The sequence below is a fragment of the Adiantum capillus-veneris genome, chromosome 3 (assembly GCF_014529385.1).
Source record: "Adiantum capillus-veneris isolate H3 chromosome 3, ASM1452938v2, whole genome shotgun sequence".
NCBI classification, from domain to species: domain Eukaryota; kingdom Viridiplantae; phylum Streptophyta; class Polypodiopsida; order Polypodiales; family Pteridaceae; genus Adiantum; species Adiantum capillus-veneris.
Genome location: NC_140933.1, coordinates 58,727,168 through 58,755,065, shown reverse-complemented (window position 1 = coordinate 58,755,065; position 27,898 = coordinate 58,727,168). Strand labels below are relative to the sequence as shown.

General features: G+C 45.2%; 1 pseudogene; it reads left to right on the top strand.

The window, feature by feature from the left end:
- Nucleotides 1-655: 655 nt before the first annotated feature.
- LOC147460978 (uncharacterized) lies at nucleotides 656-27,898 on the top strand (annotated as a pseudogene).

Below are 27,898 nucleotides of genomic sequence, written 5' to 3'. Positions count from 1 at the left end.
AAACTCAATGTTCTTCATGTTTTAATAGATCCCAGTTTGGGAAAATGGTAAAAATTTCTTTTGTCTCAGTCTCAATTGGCCGAAGCCTTGCCAAGTGGTGAATCTTTCTTCTCTCTATGTTTCAAAGAAGCATGGATGGAGTACGTGGTGGAGCTTATCTTCTATGATAGCTCCAATACAGCTAGATTGGACAAGTGGTGGAGATTTTCTTCTTTTCATGTTCCAATAGAGATAGCTTGGACAAGTGGTGAACCTTCAAACAAAATCCCTCATTGACAAAATATCATAGGCTATCCAAATGGCAAAAAAAAACCATTCAAGCTAAAGCCTTAGAAAACATGTGTGGACGTTGCTCCTAGGATGGACAAGTGCTGAACCTATTACAATTTCTCCAAGTTCATCTTAGATAATTGGTATACGGGTATATGCATGCTAAGGTGGGACACTAGCTACTTGATTTTTGGGGGCTAGCAACTTCATGTTACTACCTAAGTTTGTAAGTGGTGGAGGTCACTTGTAGTACCGAATTTGAGAACATGGGTTTTTTTTTCAATATGTACATATTAGTGCCTTTTTTTTAAAAGTGAGTCTGAGTGGCTTGGGCTCCTTTGTAACAGCCGCGAGCGGGGGAATTATGACGCGGAGATCTGGGGGCATGGAGCTACTGTTGCGCGCCAAACGGGCTTAGTCCTCTCCACAGCACGTCAAGGAGCAAGTGGGGAAAGAAAGGAAGGCACACATTGTTTTAGGGCAAAACTACTCCCCTATTCATACTCACGAGCACGACACAGACAACATACTTATCATCCGATGACACGACTAACCCGTACGTGCACGTAGGCAATCTCATTAGCTTGTCAGGCTGAAACCAATCTACACATACGCACTTTTATGATTCATCAATCACTAACCCTAGTAGAATGCAACCCACTCTATCCCTAAACGCTCACAACACAGTTTACACGTCCAATGAACTCGGAATCGCATCAAACTTACTAGGCACCATCCTCTCACTAGGATATACTTACCTATAAGTCTAATCTCACCAGATTTGAACCCTAGTTATCTCCAATAGAGTCACGATAGACTAACAGGTCATAATCCAAAAGTGGGCGAAACTTAAGTTTATGAGTATCTATGTGTAGCTAATCTCTTTCTCATTCCATAAAGCACTTGATTATTGAGCTACTTACAAGCAAAACAAGCTCGAGGAAGGATCGATCGCGATCAACTCAAAACGGTGAATGCGTAGCGTGGGCGCGTAGCTCTCGGAGAGACTACCGCGATGGTGTGGTCGTGTCATGAATCCGGTGAGGGAGAAGCGCGTAGCGAAGAGGATAAGACACACTCTCTCTCTCTCTCTCTCTCTCTCTCTCTCTCTCAAACTCGTACGACACAGGATAAATATTCAAATGTTATTCAAAAAATGGTTCTGAGTCCTGACTAACTGATTAGTCTTTACATAACCCAGACGAATGGATCAAAATGATAAGACGTCTTTGACATAAAATGGGAATTTAATATGCTTTAAAAGATGGGCTCATTACAACAGTTGGACCAATGGGGCTCCAACACTCCCCCGCTCCTAATTCATGTCTACCACGACATGGTCGTCTTTGTCTTCATTGTCGTTGTCGTCTTTCTTGGTTAATTTGATGTAGAAACGCATCATATCGCATAGACTCGCTTGCCATTAATGGGCTAAAATTTTTTGACTTGTACATGAAGAAGCCTTTGTAAAATGCTTCTTCAAAGGTTTGGAGATGGTAGCTTGGAAGAAACATTAGCCGTTTGAAATAGGCATACAATACTGGCTTCGTCGGTGGCCCACTTAGATCGTATGACAACTCCGAGATGCTTCTTTCAGTATTCATATACTCTGACGTCCAGCTTTCTGAGAAGACTGTGAGACAGGCCAAAAAGGTTCGAGCTATTTTACATAGAATTTTGCAGGATAGGTGGGGAGAGCCTCCGAATTCTTCGATGGCGCCGTGATGGGTTTTCACCATGTAAGAACCAGATATTCTCTCTCCCTCTGCTGGCCCTGGAAATACTGGATAATTTAGCCATGTCGGATTTCTCCTCTGTAGTGCTTTATGTTGGCTGTAGGTGTATGTCCGTGGAGTTGGGCAAAAAGTTATGTCATTCCTCAGCTCGGGCGGTGCGTTGACTAAGTGGATCAGGTTATTAGGATGATCCAAGAGCCATTGACGCCTCCACTTTGGCTGGTTGTTTACTATTCTATTTTGCTGTTCCCGATCCTGTGCTTCTCCTTCAAACACTGGCACTTGTGCTTCGTTTTCGAGCTACCTTTGATGTGTTAGAGTTTCGTATTTCAGCAGAGCATAGGGTAACATAGGGGCATTCCATTCACTCCGTAGCTGTGCTGTTGTTTTCCCTAATCTAGAGAGCCCTTGTAGCAACTCCTTTTCTAGTTGCATCGCCTTGTACCATATCATTTCTGATTGTTTCTCCATCTGCTCGGCCAGCCTCTGCTCTTCCAATCTCGTGACTGCATCTTCTTCTGTCTCTTGGTCTTTGGAGCCGGTTTGATCAGTCTGTGTATCTGGTGCCTCCTGTTCATTTGAATCTTCCTCGTACTCATCTTGACCCCCATATACTTCGGCGAGTCCAGCCAAATTCGTTGTTGCTTGCTCCAGGTGCACTCGTACCTGTCCTTGGTGTTGCCTTGCAGTTTGTAGAATTGCAATTTGCGCTGCCATTGTTTTACTATTGATTTGTAGAGCTTGAAATTCCATTTCCTTTTGAGCGGCAGACTCCTCTAACTATTTTAACCTGATGTGCAGGTTTTCATTTTCTTCCCTGAGTGATTTGGAAACAATGCTTTCCATTTCACTGTCAGGAGCTGGTCCTTGTTGTTGTTCACTTTGTAAATCTGAAATTTGTCTTTGTAGTTGATCTTCTGCTCTAAGCGCACTTTCGGCTATCATTAAATGCTGTTTTCTTTCCAACTCCAGCTCCCTCTTCAGTGCAGCCACTTCTTCTTCTGGGTGGACTATCGGTGGTGTTGGTAGCGACGTTTTTTGCTTCTTAGCTCGTTTGATTTCTCTTGCTTGTATATCTGTTACTGCTCTCAAATCTTTGACTTCAATTTGTAAGTCATCGATGACGACTTGCAAACTTTTGATGGTCTCCAGTGCATCTTGCTTTTCTTTTTCCAACTTTTGGATGTGTTCATCTCTGTCACTGACATCTTCAAGGAATACGTTTATTGTATCTTCACATATGGCATTGAAGTCTTCAGACTCCTGTAAATTGTCTTTGAGAAGATTTACTGTGCCTTTGAGCCCGAAGATCTCAGCATCTCTGATGCTGATCAGCTTTAGAGTGTCCTCCCTTTGCTCTTGCAGTCTCAGAACTTCCTCATGGGTTTTTTGTAACTTCATCTTGTTGGACCGGTTTTGATCAGCTAACCATTGAGTGTGCAGTCTTGTTCTGTTTAGTATTGTCGCCATTGACTGCAAATCTTCATCTATAGTAGCTTCCAACTCAATTTCTTGAGAGGAGAAAGCTTTATCTTTAGTTTGATCCACCTCCTTTTGCTTGCCTTTATCACTTTGTGATATGGTTCCAGTGTTTGGGTGTCCATCTGTTCTTTCTTCTTCTTCTTCCTCTTCTTCTTCACTTGGAGGTGTGTGAACTCTGTCATCACGATGTGAACTTTCTGAATGCGAAGTAGAGTCAGCGAGTGGGCTAGATTGCCTCTCACTTGTATCTGGCCTTGGAGATGGCGGCGATGTTTCCTGATCACGTGAAGTTGGCCTCAACTGATCTCTCAAAGTTTGGAGATCCTCCTCTTCTAGTGGCAATTCTGGTTCGTCCCTAGCATTTCTTTCTTGGATGTACCTCTTGAACCAGTCCAACTCAAAAGCTGGGTTGTTTCTATTCTTCGTTCTCAGTGTGTAAGTGCTACTAGAAGGTTTCCAAGTGGCGCCTACCTCGCCTCGTAGAGATCTTTCTAGAGAAAATCCTTCTAGCATCCTTTCCATTTTTGCTATCTTCTGCAACCTGGTGTTGTTTTCCATTTTCGCTTTCCGCTTCTTTAGTCGGGCATCTTCCTCTTGGGTTCTTCTTTCTTCTTCCATCTTTTCTTGTGTACTTCTTTTTACTCTTTCCAGCTTGCGTCCTCCAATGGTGTTAATAGAGGCCGGTACTTTCGTTTGTGATCTGTCTTCGATATTCTCCCTTAATACCAGCCAGTCGTTCTGATGAGGGGCAGGTGGCAACTGATCTGCCGCGCCTATGGCATGGTATATTACTCTGGTTAGGACTTCTCCTCCTACAATGTAATTTGGTCTGTCCTACCTTAGCTTTGTCATTTCTTCAAACAGATATGACGCATGATCTATATAGAACTCATGGGTCATTCCCATAGCCCATGTCAGTGTGGTTGAGATGCTCCCGTGTGGTGTAGTGTATCTTGGCGGTCTTTTGTTGTAGCTCAACAAACACTAACTGTAGATCTGTGTCAGTTCTCTTACTTCCGGGTTTGCTATGAGTTTGAAAGAAGGCAGTTTGGACTTTTGCAAGTAGACTGTGAGGTTTTTCCTTCTTTCCCTCATATTGGCTCCTTGATCTCACAATTTCAATGCCTCTTTGATGATCTGGATCTCCATCACTTCATTATCCATGCCTGCTACTCTGCAAGTTCCATCTTCTTGGATAGTCTCTATTAGGTGTTGTACCCTCTTGAAATCTATCCCTACGGGTGGTAGTGATACAAAGTTCCACAAGCCAACTTTTTTGAGCCATGACCTTTGCGGTGATCTTTTCAAGTAATTCTCTGCCTCCTTGGGAATCATCAATGTATCCACTAAGTTCCTTTTGTCATCCACATATGAACCTTGATAGATCTGAAAGGCTGCTACCTATTGCACATTTGTAGGTATCCAGGTGGCTGTTGGCTTTAAGGAATTGGGTAGAAGTGCATAGGGTACTGCACATTCCGTTGCCAGGTTCTTGCCTTTTCTTTTTCCCGGAGAAGCCTCTATAGATCCTGTATTCACAATTAATAGTTAATGCACAAACATAGTACTACTCTCCTAAATTGATTATTAATTAATCATGCATCTAGATGAGACTTCTTAGTCCCAAGATTAGTTAAGGTAAAATGTTGGCAGATAGACAATCTCTTCCATTGTGAGACTTTGGCGGCTTCAAATTGATGTTGTTGGTGAAGGAGAACAAGTCCAAATGCCTTGAAATTTGGTGTGGTGTATGATCACAAGGCATGTAAGGTCACTCTATAAGCCCAGGCTCAAAATCTGTTCATTTGCAGCTTTTGCTCAGTCTATCGCGATAGACTAACCTTTCTTTTTTACCAAGGTCCTATTTTGCAGTTGTGCCTCCACCAATTGGTTTCCCATACCTTGCACATGATGTGATCTCATTTTCACCTCAAATGAATGTCAAGTGACCCCTTTTTAGATCAACTCCTAGTTTTCCAGATTCCTGCCAAGGAGATGTTGATCTATCTCCTTCAGTTTCTATTGTTTTGGGCTCAAACTTACTGGGTGGTCCTCTTGCATCATGTTGAAGACAACTGATAATTCAAATTTTTGATAAGATGGTCTAGTATCTCTCTGCTTAGTGTATCGCGATAGACTGGTACTTAGTGCCAATTTGTCATTTTTTAGCTCTGTGACCCTCTGTCTGCCTTCTCCCAGTTGATGCAAGGTTTCTTGACCCCTCACATGAGAATTTTACCTGTCTGCCCTTGAGATGTCCCGTTCTGACTCTGAGTTGTCACCATGTCTTTCTCAGCTTGCCATAGGAGTCCATCTTGTCACCAAATTTGGTGTACTGCCTTCATGTGCTTCCCCAAGTCTAGCTTGTAAAATTTTTGAAAAGTCTTTCCCCCAATAATTGGTGTAGCAAGTCTATCGCGATAGACTAAGTTTTTGGCCAGAAAAGATCCTTCTTGCACTTTGAATTGATATTGGTGGTTAATAATCCTAGTTAGCACCCCTCATGAAGTTAAAGTCAAAGTTTCACTTGTCTAAGTGTAAACTCAAGTCTATCGCGATAGACTAGCACTTGGTCATTTTTACCAATTTTTTCTTGATGTTAGTTGACCACCATGGTTTTAATAGGCCCTCCTAGACACACACATCAAGTTTTAATCAATTTCGCAGAGTGTACTCCCTGTTTGCAGCACTTAGCTGGTCCTGGAGTCGAAGTAGACCACTTAGGTGATGGTCGCGGTTCCTTTTGTTCATTGATGATTCCAGCTATCTTTTATTTCCTTTTGACCTTCCATCCAAGCAGTCAGTTGTTGTTTTGGTGTTTACAACACCAAGAACGACCATTTGGACATCCTTCTGGTCTGTTGCCGGCATTTTTCCTAGTGGAAGAGCTTTTTTCCCGAGTGGACACATTCCATCTCGTAGTTGACCTCTTTTGGATGTACCTTGTTGAATTCGGTGTCATTTTGTCACTTGGTCGGCCCTTTAGAGTATCGTGACGCTTTGTGCGGTTTTCGTCAGATAGGGACTTTAGGCTTCGTTTTGACGAACTTTTTCATAGTCTAACCCTTCACTCGGTTTGTCGAGGTTATTGGATCGCTATCTATGAATTTTGGCTCATTTCCGATCACCTTGGTTTAGTTGCCCTTTTGCAGGTTCTGTGAAATTAGGGTTTTTTGAGCGGCTTCTTTCACACTTTACGAGGTCATCCGCTCGATCCCTAAGCTATAGGCATTGTTCCTTTCAATTTTGGTTCCATTTGGTGGCCTCTATGTCTCCCTAACAACCGGTGTACCGTATGTGTGCACACGTTGTGATTGTGATGCCGGCGAGGTTTTGCAACTAACTGAAGTAAACAACACTTAGAGTCAGCGTTGACGAGCATACCTCTCATATCTGATGTCGATCTGGTGACCGTGCGCGATGGATGAGCTCCTGGAAGTCTCAACTGCTGTAGGGAGCTCTCTCTCTCTCACTATGGAAAATGACTCAAATGAGGGATTTCTAGCCTAGCCTCTCTATATGTAATCGAGACTCCAACACCAAATTTTCCAATCTTTTACCTGTGGTTATAACTTTTTGCGAGATGCGGTTTAGGCTCGCAAATTTCCTGATTTGGACTTCGGTTGCTCCAGTTTTACCAGTTTTGTAGATTTCTCTTGTTGGAGGTCCCTTCAATACAGTGGTCATTTTGCCCTATCACCTTTGCAGTCCCTATTTTTTCTGTGTCTTCTTTACCTTGTTCTGATCAGGTGTCTCTTCTTTTGTGTTTCCATCTGGATTACAGATTTTTTCCTATAATTTTTGCTAGAAAATGGCTAAAATAAAGCAAATAAATCCCAAAATAACCCGAAAATAGCAATTCTAACCTAGAAAAATACCAATGAAAAGAAAAACACTTTGTAGCTCACTTTTCTCTCGTCTATGTACAATCTCGCTCATTATCGTCAACCTTGGCCTATTTTTTGCTGTTTTTAGACAGTTTTTGGCCAGATTTGACTCTCTTTATAGTCTATACACGTCCCTAGGGGCTCATGAATGATGATTTGGTCCCCAATTTAGATTAATTACGAGGGCATATTATTTTTTCCCAAAATCACACAATAAAACACAAAAATGGTTGAAAAATTGCTCACAAACATTGCCCTCTAATATATGACATGAGTCCGCATTTGGAATGCCTCCCCCCCTCCTAGTTGGAGTCCTCCTGGACGATAGGGTATCGTCAAGGGTATGTGCTGTGCATGGGTGTGAACTCGTGCTAATGCACGCCTTGTAATATATCCCTATATGCCTTTGCAGTCAATGCATGTAGAAAGAATTGATGCAGTGCAAGAGGAAGTTATAAGCGATTCGCTTATTGGCATTTGTTGTTGAGGCTTCCTGTGGTAGCTTGAGTTGGCTGGCAGATTTTCTTTGCAAGGAGTAGTTGTAGATCTACCGCTCTTTGTTTGATTGTTTTCCACTGGTTTTGAATTGGCGTATGTGGTTCCTTTGAAGTCGATATTGTCGTTGAGGCTTCCTGTGGTAGCTTGAGTTGGCTGGCAGATTTTCTTTGCAAGGAGTAGTTGTAGATCTACCGCTCTTTGTTTGATTGTTTTCCACTAGTTTTGAATTGGCGTATGTGGTTCCTTTGAAGTCGATATTGTCGTATCTGGTGGAACATTCTTTCTTTCTGCCTTTTTTTTTTCCTTCCGAGAAAAATATCCTTCTATTAGTTAATGAAAACTGCCCATAGGGCTACATCCACCTCTGCACGAGAGGGCTACAACAAGCATGATGGGGAGACTCTCCCAATGAAAAAACAGCATATATACAATGGGGCTAAACCAAGAGATGGGAGGAGGGAAAAGCCACACAGGTGGACAGTAGTGCCATCTGAGCACCCTCTGGACCATGGTGTAAAAAGGCCCAGGGCGCCAGAGTCAAAGGAAAGCCTCTCGGCGCTCCTACATGCGGTCGGAGCTGCCCTGTAGTCCCTCAAGCTGTCCTCTGAGAGTATGGATCAGCTCTAGCCAAAAGTCACGAACAATCTCTGCTGGTGGCACAGGGCGAGCCTCAAAGATGCGGAAACAGCGGGCCCGCCAGATGAACTAGAGAGCTAAGCCGTTGATGAGCTCCCAACACTGCTCCCTCTCACTGCTCCACTCCTGTGGAGTAAGATCTGTAACAGGCTGGAGTGTAGGTCGCCCCCCCTGTATCACTATCATACTGCTGGTGGAAGATAGCTCAAACTTAAGTGTCGGGCCCGTGAGGGTGGACCAAGCTGCTGCCCCCCAAGTGTAGTGTCGAGCCGTGGAGAGGGCAGGCATCAGCCGAAGAACTCGTAGCCACACCTGTTGGGCCGAGGGACAGTCCCAAAGACAGTGACGTTGACTCTCCACCAACTGGTCACACACTGTACATGTGGCCGAGAGACCACTATGCACAAGCCAGCTCCCAACTGCTGTGGCTCTGTGTGCAACCAACCACTGGAACAAAGTGACGCGCCTCGGCTGTCTGGAGTCCCACAACCTTTGCCAAAAAGCTGCCAAGAACTCAACTGTGAGGCCCTCCTCCTACCAATGACGTGTTGCAGCGGGGCGGGTCCCTAGATAGCCACTCACCAGGATCCCACTACACTCGTCCCAATGGACAACACTCCCAAGCCCATAGCCTACAGTGCCCTGTCTCAGAGCTGCTGGGTCAGGGTCTATGACGCAAGTCCTCCCACAGATGCCCACAACACGGATCCTCTGGAAGCAGCACTCTGCTACCTGCAGGGCCTCTACTGCAACTCGCTGTAATCGTCCCCCACCCTCAAGCTCGAAGAACAGGGCTGGGACAGTCTCTGAATAGGCCCTGACTGAGATGAGAACCTCCAGTCGTGTGAAGGCTCCCATCCATCGGGGTGCTACTGGCTCGAGAGGTGTGAGCCACTCAGCGGGAATTGACTCTGAGATTTCCTGACACATGCTCTGAACCCCTCTCATGCCCTGTAGTTGGACAGCCTGTACCTCCTCTGATAGACCTATGAACTCTAGCCAGTCACCTAGAGAGCGCGCTAGACCTGCTGCCATGGGACCCCAAGAAACATGAGGCCTACTCCCAACCAAGTGGCCTCTCTGGGTGCTAGCCATGGGGTTCCAGACGAGGGGCTTCCGTAGGCACTCCTCCGTGCATGTCGGCTGTCTCTGCTCTACGCCACGCCGTAAGAGCTCCCAAGAACGAAGCAAACTCACAGCGAATCGGTCCTCCAGTCTCCTACTCAAACCAGCTCGGCGCAACTCTGTGAAGATCCATCTGGTCGAAAGTTGCCAAGGTCCTCCTGACTGAGGCACCCTGGCACGAAGCCTTTGCAGTAAGAACTCCTTCCAGGGCTCCTCGCCTGGAAGAAGTCCTCTGATGACGAACTTCCCAAGAAGGGCTCTATTGTGTTGTGCTGGATCAATGATCCCAAGCCCTCCCTGAGAGCAAGGGAGTGTGATGACTGACCAAGCCACCTTGGCTTGGGCAATCTGAGTGTCGTGTCCTGACCAAAGGAAGTTCCTGATCAGCCTCTCTACCTGGCTGATACAAGAACTCGAGAAGATCCAGCAAGAAGTGATGTACCACATAGTTGCCAACAACACCTGGTTGGCAACTACTACTCTACCAGCCAGCGAAAGTCGTGTTGAGCTCCAATGTAACAGCTTTCTCCTGATGGACAAGAGAAGCGGAGCAATCTACTGCTCGGGGGACAAATCCAAACCAACCTGACAACCCAAGTATCGAGCTGCAGTCCCTGGAGGAATTCACCTGAAACCCTCTCCTGGCATCCACTCTGGCACAGGAGCACTGCCAATCGAGAAAGCCACTGTCTTTCTCCAGTTGATCAGTGCACCCGATGCACAGCAGAAGGTCTCCAGAGCCTGCCCACACCTGTGTAGATTGGCCTCCTGGACCTCTAAGTACAAGGCTGAATCGTCGGCAAACTCAGCATCCAGAAGCTCATCTCCCCGTATAGGGAGTGCTAAGCCCCTCAAACAAACCTGCTGTGACACCAAAAATCTGCTCATCGCCTCCGCATAGAACAGATAGAGAAAGGGGGCAAGAGGACAAACCTGTCTGACCGATTGTGTGAGCATGAAGCGCTCACCTCTACCTCGTGCCAAAAGCACCTGACTGTGAGTCTGTCTATACAAAGCTGACACCCCTCTGATCCAAGCATCTGAAAAGCCCATCCTGTGAAGCGTGCCCTCTAGAAAGTCCCAGTCAACTCTGTCGTATGCCTTCTCAAAATTGAGAAGAAGAATCACAAGGTCCTCCCCACGGAGACGTGCCAGGGCAGAAGCCTCCCAGAAAGTGAAGATGTTGTCAAGGATACTATGTTCCTTGACAAAACCTGTCTGAGTCCCATGAATAAGGCTCTCCAAAAGTGGCTGAATCCTCAAACTCAGAGCCTTGGCAAGAATTTTGTAGGCTGAGTTGAGGATGGTGATAGAGCGCCACTGTCGAATCTCATCCAAGGAGCCACCCTCCTTTGGAATGAGGTAAATCAGGCCCTCACTCATGCTATCCTGCATCACTCCTGTGTGCAAAATGTACTGAAAGGCACTACAAAGATTTGGGCCAAGCAAGTCCCAGTACTCCAAGAAGAAGCTGGAGTCAGCCCATCCTCACCGGGACAGCTACCGCGAGGAAGGGCCCTAAGAGCCGTGTGTAGCTCCTCAAGGTGAAGAGGTATCTCTAGCCTCTGGCGCATCTCCTTAGTCACAAGACAAGGCATCTGCGCCCAAACCTGCTCCCTACATGCATCCTGTCTCTCTGACCGAGGCTCAGTCGACAATAGCTCACGGTAAAAGTCAGTAGCAACTACACGCATATCCTCAGGCTCACAAACAACTGACCCATCGGGTCTCCTCAGCTGTTTGACCTTGGCATGCGAGTGCCGAGGTCCCAATGTCTCAAAAAAAGCACCTGTCACTCTATCACCTACCTGAGTCCACTAAGATGCCTGTCGGTGAAAGGCAAACTCATGGCGCCTCTCCTCTGTGCAAGCAAGCTCCTATCGAGCCTGTTGTAGCTGCTCCTCCAACCATGGACTGTTTGGATGCTGCTCCTGCATCCTCTGTAGTGAAGCAATGCCTCGTCTGAGACGTTGCTCCTCCTCTCTCGGTGCATCCCGTCGAGCCAAAGACTCCTGGAGAAAGAAGTGGCTAAGCTGAGCTAGGCCTGAGGCCACTCTGTCTGCCGGTAGAGCCTGTCTGTCCATGCCCTCTGTCCAGAGAGCCTCGACCCTCTCTCTGAGTGCTGAGTCCAACAAGAACCACTCTGGGATGCAAAGCATCGTGCTCCCACTCCTCTACTTGTCTGCCACTGTGAGGATCACTGGTGCATGGTCCGAGAAGGATGTCCCTGCCAGGATGCCCACTGATCCCGCCATGTCACTGAAGTGGTCACTAGTGTAGAAGCGATCTATCCACGATAGATTCACTCCTCCCACTTTGCGGTCCGATCTAGAGAAGGCAAGACTCTCTGAAGGCCTCACAAAGCCTGAATGCTGCCATGTATCCGAGACCCTCAAAGTCATACACAACCTCTCCCAAGCTGCTAACTCGTCTCCATGCTCAGTAGCATGGCTGCCTCCTATCCTGTTAGAGGGGTCCTCCAACATGTTGAAGTCCCCTCCTACACACCAATGGTCAACCTATGGCAGAGACTCAACAATCTGTGACCAAAACTCTACACGAGCACTCGCCACATTGGGCGCATAAATGTTCAGGAAGTCCACAAGGTCACCCTGAACCTGTAGAGTGATCCACTGAGCCCTGCCTGGCACAATAATCCCTCTGCCCATAATGGCCTGTTGTAGTGAGTCCGCAATAGTCATACATACCCCACCTTGGATGCCTCCAGGTCCAAAAGCAGCTGACCAAAAGGTATCATAACGTCCACGCAAAATCTGACCACATCCCCGAATGCGGCTCTCAGACAAATGGTGTTGCTGAAGCATAAGGAGATCAATCTCTCCTCCCACAAGGCAACGCTGCAGCTCCTGACACAATCGGCCCCGCTCTCGCTGAAACTGGGGCCCACCTAATCCCTGCACATTCCATGAGACGATCCTCATGGGGAGCGAGAGAGAACAGATGCTGTCGCAGCACCAAGACGGGCTATCTTTGAGGCAGGCTTGGATGGGGAGTAATCCGCATCCGAGCGTCCTCTAGATAGGCGAGCCTGTAGTGAGTGTCTGGCCCAAGCCCAAGCAGAGCGAGCCATGCGTAAAGCAACCTCCTCTGTCCAGGAGTCCTCATGTATGTATACATAGCAAAGCAAAAATTGCGTATAAGCAAAAAAGTATACCACAATGTGCCTACATCCTGCTGAGTCTGGGGGTGTCACCGCAAACTTGGCCAGTGGCCACAAAGTCTGCAACAAATCTGTAACTCCAAGTTCTCCCATGTGGTGAGAGAACTCGAGAACCTGTGTATGCAACCATCCCTCCACTGAGTCGAGGGACCACTCTGTCTCGGTCCTACCACAGAGGGGAAAGGAGAAACCAACTGCCGAGTCCAAGGCCTCTGTCCCCCTAGCGGCGAGAAACAGAGCGTGGACCCTGCCTCGTGGTCTGCTGCGGAATCGCCGAGAAAGCGAATGAATTCCTAATCGAAGAAATCCCAGCGGCGTCGGAGGTCAATGCTCGTCATACCACAAGGGATAGCTGCAAGGGAAGATGTCTGAATCTGCAGAGGGGGCCGCAAGAAGGGCTGACCCTCTCTCGCTAGGCGACTCGTGCCAAAAGCATTGCCAAGAGGAGAAGAGAAGCCGGGTGGGGCGACAGAGACAGAGGGGAGAGGTGGGGAGTGGGCGGGAGCAGAGGGCGGAGGAGGGGATGAGGAGGAAGAGGGGAGATCTGGAGGTGGGAAGGCTGGCGAGGGTGAAGCGGAGGTGGAGGCTGGCGTAGGGGACTCCTCCTGCTCAAGAGGACCAAAGCGGTTCCCCGTGGGAACCCACTGCTGCTGAGTAGGCACTTGAGGGCCACTCTGTGTGCGAGGCTGTCGCTGTGGCCCCTGGCGTCGACGGCCACGGGCCTGCTGCCACCCCTCCTCCGCTGGAGCCCCAGGCTCGGAGGGTGGCTCAGAATCTGTGCGCCGTGTCGCTGGCTGAGGCTGCGGCCCAGCCTTGGCAGGCTGGGGCTGAGGCTAAGGTGCAGGTCGTGGCCTCCTCCGTGGATAGGCCTTCGCTAGGTGGCCCATCTGTCTGCAAATGAAGCACTGGTTCGGGAGACCCGAGTACTCCACACTCTGTCGAAACCAACCCCCACTCACCCGAGGCAAGAGGATGACCTTTAGGAGCGTGTGGGTATCTCTGACCAAAACTCGAACTGAAGGGATGCCAGCCGCCTTGGCAGCTACTGATGCTGCCGACGAGGTGTCTCCAGAATAGTCCAGATGGAGGAGCCAATCCTGGAGAGAAGTGGAAGGTACTCCCTCCGTAAACCCGGAAAGAAGATTGAGATGGGGATGTCTTCCTCCTCTACTAGCACATGCGAAGTCGGGTCAAAACCATGTCGCCACTGTCGAAAGTGGGCGCGTGATGCTCGAATAGCCAGTGGACTCATACCTATGACCTTGGAGGCCATCTCAGAAGTCTCGAACTCGATCTGGTAGTACCCCCATCCGAGGATCTGAACATCCAAAATCTTGCCCACCTCTGCGAGAAGGCGGGCCTGGAGAAGGTCTCGCAGCTCTCCTCTGCTAGGACGGGTGCCGAGAACCTTGCAGATGACAGAAGTCGCCTGCAAGCGCTCTACCTCTGCGGCAAGGCTCGCTTGCTCTGTCGGCGAAAGAGCAAGTCGAATGGTGGGCTCAGTGGGGTCGGGAGAGGGGGCTTCAGGCGAGTCCCTCTGTGGCGGAGCTGGAGCCTCCATCTGTGTCTACTACTGAGTCGAAGAGGCGGACGGAGAAGAACAATCTGCAACTGAGGACACCGAACACTTGTCCCAAGAACAAATGTTGCAGAGCCAGGCGCAAAGAAACCTTCGAGGATAATGCGGACAAAGGGGGGGGGCTAGGGGGCTAGGGGGCAGCTAGGGGGGGAGGGCAGGGGGCAGCAGGTGGCGGGCAGGGATGGGAGGGGGAGACAGCGCAAGGCGGGAGGGGGTGGGGGATGCAACACAAGGGCGAGGGTGGGGGCAACACGAGGGGGGCTGATGGCAGTGCAAGGGCGAGAGAGGGAAGGGGGGTGAGGGGAGGCGATGGCGCAAGAGGGGAGGGAACGTGCAGCAGCAACGAGCCCTTTGTCCTTCTTTCTGCCTTGATGACTTGGGTCTTAGACATCTGTAGTTTTTGTTGTTGATTCTGTTTGTTTCCTCGTGCTGTTTGCATGATGTTGCATGACCTTGAGAGTTGTAGATAACTATTTGTTTGTCATCTTTGGCCGCCCTTCTTGTGTTGTTGGCTCATTTTGAATTGGCAATTTTGGTCGCCATACCAATATAGTCCGTTTCGTATTTGACAGATTGACTATGTTTCTTTGAAGTTTTGTTGGCTTTCGGTGTTTTGTCTGTTCTTCTCCTTTTTTATAGGAATTAGGCTATCGTGCCTTATCCAAACTTTGTATTTCCGCTTTTGATGTAATTGTGCCTCGGTCATCTCTGTACGCCGTACCCAAACTTGCCTGGTTCCCTGCATGGTTGTTGATTTTTGATAAGACGTTGCTAGACTTATAAACTTTGTTTGTTGTTGGGCAGATCTTTGCGGTTGTATTGACTTTTGTTTCCTCCTTGACATGAATTGTTTATATGATAAGAAGGGTTCTGAAAAGTTTTTATTTATGAACAGTGCTTCATTAGTATCCAAATCAATGAATATCCTGTTAGCTTTCATCCATGACACTGCTAAGATACACGGCGTTGCTGATCTATCTGGTGGAAGTACATGGAATTTTGTAGTGTACGGGTGTGCCTGCACTGTGATTGGTATTATAATAGACCACAACGTGTTCACCTCATCACGCGATGCTACTTTCAACCGGTGTGTCTCTGGGATCGTCTTCATTGTTCCAAGTTGACACTTATTTTTGCTGATGACACTTATTTTTGCTCCAGTGTCAAGCAATGCATAGATTTCAACTTGTTTTGTGCCTACATAAGCTTTTATGTAAGGACTACATTATGTATCTTCCAAGTCGTCGATGATGCTATCTTCCTGAGCCCTAAGGTCTGTCATGGTCTTTTCTAATTCGTCGCTTTGTATATCCGCTTCAATTGTTTGGGATGTTAAAAGAGGATATTCGTTAGTCATCATTGGGGTGACCATGTTTATTGTCCTGAGAAACTGCCTTCGTTTAGCAACCCGTTCCTTTGCTTCTTGTTGTGCCTGGTCCTGAATTCTTTGTTGTTCCTGTCTATAGGTTTTTCCATAATGCAGTTGAAACAACATTTCCGGTGTTAAAGGTAGATGATATTTTTTTAAACGACACCCACTAATCCAGTCTGACATTTCTTTTCCATCTAGTGTCGACAGTTTTACTGCTCCGCTGGACGATATTTCTTGGATCAAATAAGGCCCCATTCCCCTTTTCTTTAGCTTTTTGACATGCTGTTTAAGGGTGTATACCAAGACATAGTCTCCCATTTTAAAGTCCTTGTTCTTGACATGTTTGTCAAAAAACTCTTTCTGTTGTCGTTTTTTGCATATATGGCCGCTACAGCATTGAGTCGTAACTCATCTAATTTTTCAAGGTCCTCTAACCGTTCGGAAAGTTCATGCCCCGTCCAGTCCAATTGTTTGGCTACCCTTAGTGTGGGGATCAGAAAGTCAATAGGCAATATTGCATTTAACCCATATACCATATTAAATGTAGCATTGAGTGTTGTTTTATATGCAACTCGATAAGCCCACAATGACGAATAGAGCATTTGATCCCAATCTGTTCTTGTTTCACTAACCAGTTTCGTAAGAACCGTGCACAATATTTTGTTGGTCGCTTCCGCTTGGCCATTGGCTTGTGGATGATAGGGTGCAGATTTGCGATGAATTACCATAAACTCATTTAAGAGATGTTGGATAACTTCATTTACAAAGTGTGTCCCTCTATCACTCACCAGCTCGATTGGAAGGCCATAACGTGTAAACACATATTCATATAAGAATTGTGCCGTGGTTCTAGTGTCTGCTTTCGTTGTGGCTTTTGCTTCCACCCATTTGGTCATGTAGTCCGTGGCCACTATGATATATTGTGCTTGTGAACAATACGCTCGTGGAGTGATAGGACCAACAAAGTCCAATCCCCATTTAGCGAATGCTCGAGCACTCATCATTGGTCTTAAGGGCATTTCGTCTCTTTTAACTGATACCTTAGTGCGTTGACATTCATCACACCTTTTCACGAATTCCGCTGAATCTTGAATCATGGTCAGCCACCATATACCTGCAACCATAATGATTTTTACGGTTCTCTCTGCTGAAAAATGACCTCCTGCTATGCCTGCATGAGATTGTTCCAATAATGGAAAGTAGTTATTTTCATGAGGAACTAACCTCAGCTGGTCATCAGTTCCTCTTTTATACAATTGGTCACTAATGAGGGTATACCTATTCGCTTCGATTTGTAGATCCTTTTGTCTGGCTTTAGAACAATCTTCTGGAAGCTCCTTATTTGTCAAATATTCCACAATAGCATGACTCCATGCGGGTGCTACAGTCACTTGGTATAATGTGGCATAATCCATAGTGGTATTGGATGTGCAAAAGTCGCATTTCTTGATGTAATTAGCTACATCGCCTGCCATTCCTGGCCAATACACTCCAAGTCTTCTTAATTGTTCATACATCATTTGATTTCCTCTATGGAACCCCCCTGTTTGGGTATGGGCTTCCTCTAAATATGCTTCGTACTCATCAGGGCCTATACACAATCTTAGAATCCCATCGTTTCCATGATGGTACATTCTTCCCGCAAACATTGTGTAATTTTCTGCTTGTCTAATGTCTTCCACCGTTTGTTTGTCATCAAGATTCATTCCGTATGTCAGCAACGGAATAATTTTCTCTGACCATTTCGATATCATCTCTATATTAAACATGTATGCGTCTGGGAGATCATCATCTACCCCGATAGCTTTTACGCCATGTAGTAGTCGAGAAAGGTGGTCTGCTCTTTGATGCATTTTTCCTTTCTTAACTACTACCGTAAAATCAAACTCCAGTAACACAATGAACTATCTTACAATTCGTCCCGTGTTACAAGGTTTGTTTACTATATAAGTACAAGAGTGCCTGATGATCCACAAAGAATGTGAATTTGTTTGCGAGTAAGTAATGCCGAAATTTTTTTACCGCATATATCATACCCAATCCTTCTCTTTCAGTGGTAGTATAATTCTTTTCTGCACTGTTGAGTTGTCTACTAGCATAACTGATTGGAAAGTCCGTCTTACCCTCATCTGGTTGTGCTAATATACAGCCTATTGCAAATGCCGAAGCATCTACATGTACATGGAAGTGGTGCTTTTAGAATTGGTGCGGATACCAGTGCATCTGTCAGTTTTTGGAATGACTCCTCATATTCATTTGTCCAAATGAAGAGTGTGATTAGACTATACAAGGGTTTTGCTATTACAGCGTACATGTAGATAAAACGTCGGTAGTATCCACAATGTCCCATAAATGATTGTACCTCTCGTACAGTGTTTGGTCTTGGCAATTCTATGATCACCTTTACCTTGTCTTCATCAGTGGTAATTCCATTATCCGACACTATGTGGCCCAAGATTTTACCTTGTCGTACCATGAATACACATTTTTCTGGGTTGAGACAAATCCTATACGTTCTGCATTTTTTGAATACCTTTCTCAGACGATCTATATGGTCTTCTCTCAATAGAGAATAGACACACAAGTCGTCCATGTAAATATCCAAGAATTTTATCAAGTATTCTTTAAAAGCGTGTGTCATTAATCTCTGAAATGTGGCTGGAGCATTGGTCAAGCCAAATGGCATTACCCTAAACGCATATATGCCCCACTCTGTTGCAAATGCTGTTTTGTATTGATCTTCTAGTTTGACTCCCAATTGGTTATAGCCAGAGAATCCGTCCATAAAGTTATAGGCTTGCTTGCCTGCCACTCGTTCCAGGACGTGTTCAGTGATAGGAAGAGGGTAGTTGTCCCTTATCGTGGCTGCGTTTACCTTCTTGAGATTTACACACACTCGTAATTTCCCGTTTTTCTTGGGTACCACCACTATCGAGGACACCCAGTCCGTGTGTTCTATCTCATAAATAAATTCAGCCTCCATAAGTTTGTCTATCTCCTCTTTTATCCTTTTGGCGAATGTCTCATTATACGTGTATGGACGTTGTTTGCTTGGCTTTGCATCAGACTTCAGAGGGATTGAATGTTCACAAATGTTACGATCCACTCCCTTCAAATCTTTGTACGACCATGCAAATACATCTCGAAATTCCTTAAGTGTTTTGATCAGTAAGTCCTCTTCTTCTCGACTTAGATCTGTGGCAATGTAAGCAGGTCGAGGATTTTCTCCTGGCTCTGCTAAGTCTATTTTCTTGGCGTTCTCTGGTCCATCGTAGGATTCGTTTGATTTAGGCTCCCTCATTGGTTGTTGAACCACCAATGTTCTTTCCTGAATGGTGTACTTACAATAGTGAGGAGGTACATCTATCTTTTTACTCCCATCACTCTTGTTCGTTCCATCGCTACTTTCCATTTCAGTTGTCCATACATTTTTCATTTTTTGTTTCAACTCATTGTATCTCGTTTTCCTTTCAATTTTCGTCATAATTGGGCTACCACAGACATTCAGTTTTTCTGTTGCAACTCTTTTTTTTGGTTTGCTGGTTTTCTTAGGTTTCAACAGTCTGGATTTAAATCCTGAGTCAACAACCTTAAGAAATATTCCTAACACTTTATCCTTAGCACAATCAATAGCATGAATGTTCATAAGGAAATGTGTCTTACCCTTAAACTCCGGCATGGGTCTCAGCCTGGTTGGTGGACTGATATGGTGCCGTTTACTCTTGTCTCTTTTTTGGCGTCTCTCACTTTGGTTTGGGAAATTGTAGAAGACGTCATTGTCTTGATCTCGATTGTCGTCTTCCTCCGTATTTTCCGACTTCTCTTCATCTGCGTTATCCTTGTTTTCACTTTGATCAGAAGAATCATAAAATTCTTCTCCCTCCTGCTTGATTTCTTTAGTGGGGATGTCCACATAGCCCACTATCTTAATCTCAAGTTTCGTTTCTGTTTTATTGGTCTTCATATTCTCAGTATCTCCATTGTTCTCATCCTTCTCCACAATTTTGCTTAACATGTAGTATGGTATGATATCGTAGCCATTCTCATCACAAAATTTGGTGGGAGTGACTTCATTGACGCATACATCCAATGTAGCCAAAATTTGAGACCATTCTAGGGGTTCGAGCTTCTCTTCAGGAAAAGGTTCTCTTATATAGGCATCGTCTTCCAAGACCCTCTCTAGTGTCCTTTCATTGTGGTCAAATTCACTACATTGAGATGCCCTGCACATCCATATCTCCTTTTTCTTACAAAGCCACGCTGGGACTTCTGATCCACTAATGGTGGCTGAGTCAAATTCTTCCACAGGGATCTTCGTGACATCATGGTAGCTATCATTTTTCATGTTTACGCGTGTAGTAGTTTCAGCATGTCTTAGATACAAATAATCATACCCCTAGTCCTGCACCATTTTGAGTTTCCTCATGAACGGCCTACCAAGGATAATTTCATAGTTGTTCTTCTTGCCGAAATCTACTATGGCAAAGGTATGTTCGTACTCTATGCCACAGGAAGATACCACAATTGCCTCAAGCAATCCTATAGGCCTTTCTATGTGCCCATCCGCTAGTTGCAATTTCATTCTAGTTGTTCGTATTGCTGGTTTTCCCCATTTTTCCCATAGCATTTTGGTGGCAATGGCAATGCCAGCTCCACTATCAAGTATTGCCTTAGTCTCTATGCCGTTATACTCAACTGGTAGGGTTGTGTTGCCGTCTTCACCTTCACAATACTCTCCTACCTTGTTGAGTGGCACTGGTCTAGTGTTGACTTTCTTCGGTTATGTGTCATTAAGCTCGGTTTCGAAGAACTTAAGAGGCGTCCTTATGCCAAATTTTTCAAGACATTTGCCCACTTCCGTCCACATGCTTGGCCTAATTTTTAACAATTCTGCCAATGTGATTGTACACTTGACTGAAGTAGTCAACAAGTCTGTCAGGATTTTAGTGTCCAATTGATTTGACCCGCCTATTCTCTGAGAAGGTACTCTTCGAATTTTTGATCTTGCCTCATAGTTCCCTATATATGATGGAAAAGTTCTGAGTGATTCTGGTCTGCTATCTTCGGATGCAGCTGAACCATTATCCCCTTGAAATGATTTAACGTCTAAATCCCACGGAGGCTTATTCAAGTTTAGCTCCGAGAAAGGCGCTGACTCGACTGTTTTTGTCTCATATTTTTCTTCAGCTTTTTGCACAGTTTCCCATAGCTCTTCAGGCCAATTTTCTTCCACAATAGGGGAATATGGTGGAAAATCTTTCAGTGATTCATCGGTGCTACTAGGTACGTCTCTTGCATCCTCTACATCCGGCAAGGATTTAACGTTTTCTATCTTGTCGGGTATCCTTTGTTTGGTTTTGTGAGGTGTTTCATTGTTTGGTGGTTTGATTACTCTATCTCCCGATTCCATAGGTGGAGGCTCCAGTAAAGCTTGTGACGTTTCAATCAGCTGTTTGCACATCTCTAGTCTCTATTTTTCTATCTCTGGATATGGATATGTCATCCATCTTTGCTCTAGAGTCTGTCTATTCTTCAATCTTGCTTCATATGCTTGCAAGATTGCATCTAAGGGTTCATTGATCTTATGTACCAATACCGACCCTCTTGAGCTTGCACTTCTTGGTCCCTCCGTTGATTTTAGAGAGTCGGACTCTCTTTGCTGTTTAAGTTGCTCTCGAGCTATCGTTAGCTGAGCTTCTACATCTTTTTGTTTTCGCTCATGTCTAGCTTTCATTTTCGCTCTTTGTTCTTTCCAAGGATTATCACGACTGATGCTAGACTTGTCAGTCTTGATTTCTTCTTGATTTTCATCGTTACTCTTGGGATGATTGTCATCTTTCCTTGCTTGGGCTCTCGTCAAGACCTTAACAAGAATCGGAGTTTCGTTTTCTGACCCTCCACTGGAAGGTAGCACTCCCAGCATATTCAAGGTAGTTTTTTCTCCTTTGCTCGAGTTTTTAGGGCAATCAGGGATCAAGTGAGTAATTCTACACTCGGTGCAATATGCATTGACCCTAACGATTTCATCATGAGGGCAGTCTCTCAGTCAATGGTCTCCACCACACTTGTAGCATGGTCCTTTAGGTTGTTGAGGTGCTCCTGGAGCTCCTCTTTGTTGGTGTGCAATTCTTTGCCTGCTCATGCCTCCGTTGGCTATGAACAACAGTGTTCTTTCATCCAAGCTATATCGTCCTTCTCCCGCTGCCTGTGCAGCAGTTGGTGGTCCTGTATTTCCTATCATGCTCCATGGTTCTGGTGTAGAGGGTTAGTCCGATGGATAATAGACAGAGTTTGCCGCATGTCCATTGTGCTCGTCGTAGTATGCATGCATAGGTACTAAATCCTTCTCATCCGACTCAGTTACTGTTGGTGTGTATCTTATGCCGACTGGTCGTAATCGTGGTAGGGGTGGTTGTTGTCCCGACATTGGTTGTGGTCTTTCTACACCTACAGGTCGTGGTAGGTTGCCATTCTGATATCTAGTCATCGCTGGGACTTGAGGGGATGTTGCTTGAGCTTGCGGAGCATATGGTCGTTCTCTCACATATCCCTTGTTATAATAACACTCCTCCGTCCCATGGTTTGTCCATTTTTGTTCAATCGCACACCATTTTGGTTGTTTAGCTTGTGGTTTGGAATACAAGTTAATCTTTTTAAGAACTTCCTCTACAAGCTGCTCTTGGCTTACCGCTACTTCTCCTTTCAGTGTTGTCTTAGCAGATTTTCTTCCGCTCTGTTGCGAGGAAGAATCATCATCAAGATCCTTGAACTCACCCTCTTTGTAGACCGCACAACTGTCCACAAGGTATAGAGCTTTCTTGGTTAAATCATTCAACGTCATGCTCCTTTTCATATGTAAGTCCTTTTGAAGATTTGCATTCCTTAGTCCTTGGATAAATATAAGCATAAGTCTGGACTGAGTTGGCAGTTCCTCCATGGGGTAGAACTTAACATATCTTTTTAATCGGAGGGCTTCCTTTTGCACAGACTCTCCATCTTTCTGTTTGAATTTATGGATTTGTGAGACTGTATTATGAGCTATTCCTCTTTGTGAGAATTCCTCGATAAACTCGTCAAACACTTCCTCCATAGACTCAAAGTCTCTTCGCTCCACCGAGTCAAACCATGTAGCAGAATCATCCTCTAAGGTTAAACTGAATCCTGCAAATTGGGTAGGAAAGTCTAACACCTCTTCAGCTCTAATTACACGCACAAAGGCTGCTACATGGTCTCTTGGATCCCTGCTTCCCGTATATTTCTTGTTTACCCATTTTTTCACTTGAGAAGGTCTAATTCTACGATGGTCTACAAATCTCATCATGGGATCTCCCTGTCCTAGTCGATATACCTCCTCTGGTCTTCTGTAGTGGCCAGGTTTCTCTCCCAGTGGTGCTCCTAATCCATAATTTCTAACAGTTCTCGTGAGAGATGGTTCATCTCTCCGAACTCATTCTCGGGGTGTTCTTCCAAGCTCAGTTGACCCCTGAGTCTTTGGCTTACTCTCTCCTTGATACTTAGCATAGAGTGGTGGTTGTTGTAGATCCCTTAATCCTCGTGCGGTTTGATAACCCTCTCGGGTTCGGTCTTGTTCTAATGTAACACTCTGTCGAAGCCATGCCTGCAATGATGGCTGAGTAGCTGGTTGGTCCTGGTAGTTGAACGTCGGTGGTCAGGTAGAATGTGAGGTAGCGTCATACTCTTCTGAAAAGGGATTAGTCGACTTACTAGGGGTGTAGGTGGCTCTTGGTACTTCGTCGGGGCCATCGGTCGATGCTCCCGGAACTGTTGCCCTTTCAACCTCTTCTGGGAGAATACGTTTGTATTCTCGCCCATATCTGTCAACAAAAACAATATTCTTCCCCATATCAGTTTCATAAGAAAATAAGTAAAGAACCTTGTCTTTGTCTAATTCATTTGGGTAGGGTTCCTTGCATCGAAACTAAGAGACTATTCCCTCACTTTCATGCTTGTAAATCCCTACATTCTCATTATAGGTTGGGACCCTGGTTGTTTTCTTATCATACATAAAAAGCGCTCCAGGTCGATCGATGTTAGGAGGCGGTTCTTGGGTTTTTGAAACCATTTTCCCTTTTTCCACGTTATCCCCATATCTGTTGTAATCCTCAGGGTTACTCACTATCAGATAGTGGTTCCCCTTTTCGTCTCGGAATCTGTCACCATCATCATAGACTCAAATTATCTCTAGTCTCTGAGCCGGTCTTTCTTCAATACAAATACACTTGCGTCCCCGATAGTCAGAATAAACTAAGGATCCCCTCGAGTTCAATCCTTCTAAGAAGATTATAGTGAACTTGGTTTCGTTTAAAGGATGTAGGGAGGTGCTCCCCCCTGGAATTGGTCCTTCACCGTTGAAACCTCCTGGATGTTGACTCCCCATCATGAATAAGGACTTTTCCGACAAAGTGTCAGTATCACTACCCTCTTCAATGATTGGTGCTAATGGGTCTAGCCTCGTCTGAGTTACACTCTCTTCGGTGGACGTGGTGCTAATTTGACTTTTGACACTTTTAGCTCCCGACTTAACAAAGGCTCCTGACCTTAAATACATAAGAATGAAAGTTTGGTTGCAAACTTAAAGCTTACCTAGACTCCTTCTTCCTGTGTGGCTTTGTGCTGATCTCCTTCTGGGATCCACACAAGGATGGTTAGTCTATTCACAAGGGTTTTCGTTGAATTACCAAAAATCTTTCAAGTATATACAGCAACCCCTTAGTCAGTCTTCTGGTGGCCCAATTTCAAATATGAAATGATGGCTGGGATCTATATAGAGAGTATGTCCTAGCACTATAGTCACAAATTGCAAAAAGTGTCTAATTCACTACTTTCTTAGTCTATCGCGATAGAATGACAATTTGCTCAGCACAAGTCAATTCAAAATCGTGACTTTACCCTTGAGTTCCAGTTACCCTCTATAGCCTATCCCTCAAGTTTTATGAAGTTTGGACACTTGGGTTGGTTTTTGGTCCCATTTTAGTATTTCAGTCAGAGCTTGATTCTCTATCTGACCCTCAGATTGACCTTTAGTGTTCTAAATGCCTTGAATTTTGGTGTGTCTGCTATTTAGGCCCTGATAAAACTCTCCCTAGGGAAAATTTGAAAGAAAAATTCCCCAACAACAATTTCCTTGGTCTATTGCGATAGACTAGGCATTTTCTCCAATTTTAGCATTTTTCCCAGGTTTTCTCCACAGTTGGTTCAGCCTCCCCTTGTGTAGTGCATTGACCAATTTTGGCACTGTTTGGACATTTGGTCAAAGACTTCTTTCCCTTGTCTCTGAATTCAGACTCTAAACACCAGTTTTGAAGTGTTGTGGTCAAAATGGTGTTCAAATTCACTCAATTTTTGTGAGTACCCTTGTATTGATGTGTTAAACCTGTGGTGTAAAGGTTTTTTGCTTGTTGCTAGTCAATCACCACCTTCATCATCCTATCGCGATAGACCAGGTGGAGAGCAATGGGGACTAAATTTTTTGTCTGTTTTTGCATAGTCTTGTTCCCTGTGCCCATATAAGTCTATCCCCCAAGTTTTATGAAGTTTGGACTTATTTTGACCTCAAACTCAAGCATTTCACAAATTTTCACTTTTCTCCGACAATTCACAACTCCATTGCACTTGAAGTGATGCAAATTTGATGACACTTCATCTTAAACTTGTGAACACCAGTCGTACCTCATGACACAGTCAGTTTACCCTAGGCTAATGGTTATATCTCTTCTTGGCCTCTTTAGGTTCACTTAGTGTTTCCTTATGACAATCACCTGTTTCTTTTTTTGTTGGTTTTGGTCGCAGTTTTAATGTTTTCTCGAGTGTTGGACCATAAATTTCAATGTCGACTCTTTTCACCCCTTTCAAGGGTATATGGGGTGGGTTTTTCTTTAAAGTCAAGCAACTGCCTTATCGTTTCTTCTTTTTGTTTGTTTTTTGCGGTTTTACAGCGTTTTTCTACTCTATTTCTTCACAAGTATAACAAGCATTTAAAACCAAAAACCATAACTCCACATTATCCTACTTAACTAAATATAACTAGTCGCAGACCCTCGGCAAGACAGAGGCTTCCTGGCTATCCACTAGACCTCAGGATACTCTATCCTGGATATTGTTATAAAAGTTTAAGCTCTCTCTAGTCAAAACTAAAGTAAGCCAACCATCACACGAGTGACGTAGATCTCCCTACTTAAGGTCTTGTGTCCCCGGCAGTGGCGCCAATGTTTTAGGGAAAAACTACTCCCCTGTTCATACTCACGATCACGACACAGACAACATACTTATCATCCGATGACACGACTAACCCGTAGGTGCACGTAGGCAATCTTGTTAGCTTGTCAGGCTGAGACCAATCTACACATACACACTTTTATGATGCATCAATCACTAACCATGGTAGAATGCAACCCACTCTATCCCTAAACGCTCACAACACAATTTACACGTCCAATGAACTCGGAATCGCATCAAACTTACTAGGCACCATCCTCTCACTAGGATATACTTACCTACAAGTCTAATCTCACCAGATTTGAAACCTAGTTATCTCGAATACAGTCGCGATAGACTAACAGGTCATAATCCAAAAGTGGGCGAAACTTAAGCTTATGATTATCTATGTGTAGCTAATCTCTTTCTCATTCCATAAAGCACTTGATTATTGAAAACAGACACTGTTTGTGCTACTTACAAGCAAAACAAGCTCGAGGAAGGATCGATCGCGATCAACTCGAAACGGTGAATGCGTAGTGTGAGCGCGTAGCTCTCGAAGAGACTACCGCGATGGTGTGGTCACGTCGTGAATCCGGTGAGGGAGAAGCGCGTAGCGAAGAGGATAACACTCTCTCTCTCTCTCTCTCTCTCTCTCTCTCTCTCTCACAGACTCGTACGACACAGGATTAATATTCAAATGTTATTCAAAAAATGGTTCTAAAGTGACTTTTATACTTTTAGTCACCTTAGCTCAAAAATGTACATGGGGTTCTCTTACTCATTATTACAAAGTGGGAACAAATCTGAGTCCTGACTAACTGATTAATCTTTACATAACCCATACGAATGGATCAAAATGATAAGACGTCTTTGACATAAAATGGGAATTTGATATGCTTTACAAGATGGTCTCATTACAACAGTTGGACCAATGGGGCTCCAACACACATGCACAGGTCTCAAGAGCAAGAAGCCAGGCAGAAGGAGAGCAAGCCGGTGAGGAAGACACCACCCAGGCACGTAGTGCATGCTTCTCCAAATAAAAGAGCTGCATCCTCTACTTCTGAGAGGGAGGACCATGACACATTCAGGGTGAAGAAGAGAAGGCCAAATCTTACTCATGCAACACCTGCTGTAGAGGAGAGGCAAGCTCGTTGTTCTCAATTAGACCAAAACATTGGAAGCCCCGCTTCTCCTGCATCGATGTCTAGATGGCAGCCTCCTCATGTCAACTTTGAGAGGAAGAGCCAATTTTGCATGACAAAAGCAGAGGCCCATGAGGTGTACAAGCTTAATTGTGCTGGCTAGGATCCTAGGGTCCTCAATGAGGAGTATTTTTCAGATGAAGACTAGCTGCAAGTGTTTACTGAGGTGCCAAAGAGAGGCAGCAAAGTCAAATGTAGGTTTGTTAAGAAGGAATTTTGGAGCAAATTCTACTGCATGTTCATTTCGGTGTACCAGGAGCCTCTTGGGAACTATGGTATGGAGGTAACAAAGGCATTTGCCAGGGGTTTCCTCTATGAACATTTGAGAGGGGCTGTGAATTGGGCAGCTTTTGCTGAGAGCATTGTAGCCAATATGGAATCTAGCAAGCTGCAGCTGAAGAAACAGAGATGGGCAGCGTTCCACTCCACAAGTGCACCGCAGAGCTCGCGGCGCATGACCATGGTTATGAATGTAAATGATGGGGATGCCAGCAGGGGTTCTGGCTTGCACAATGCAGCCAAATTTTCAAGGCTTGGAAATTTGTCTCTTCGTGAACTTGATGATGTTGGAATGGTTGTGGCACTCAGCCAAGCAAAGGCATTAATGCAGTACCATGAAGCGTGTAAAAGACGAGATTCCATGCAGATAAATGTGCATCGAAATGAGGGGGCAATGGCAATCATTATTAGTGACAATGCAGCTTGCTAA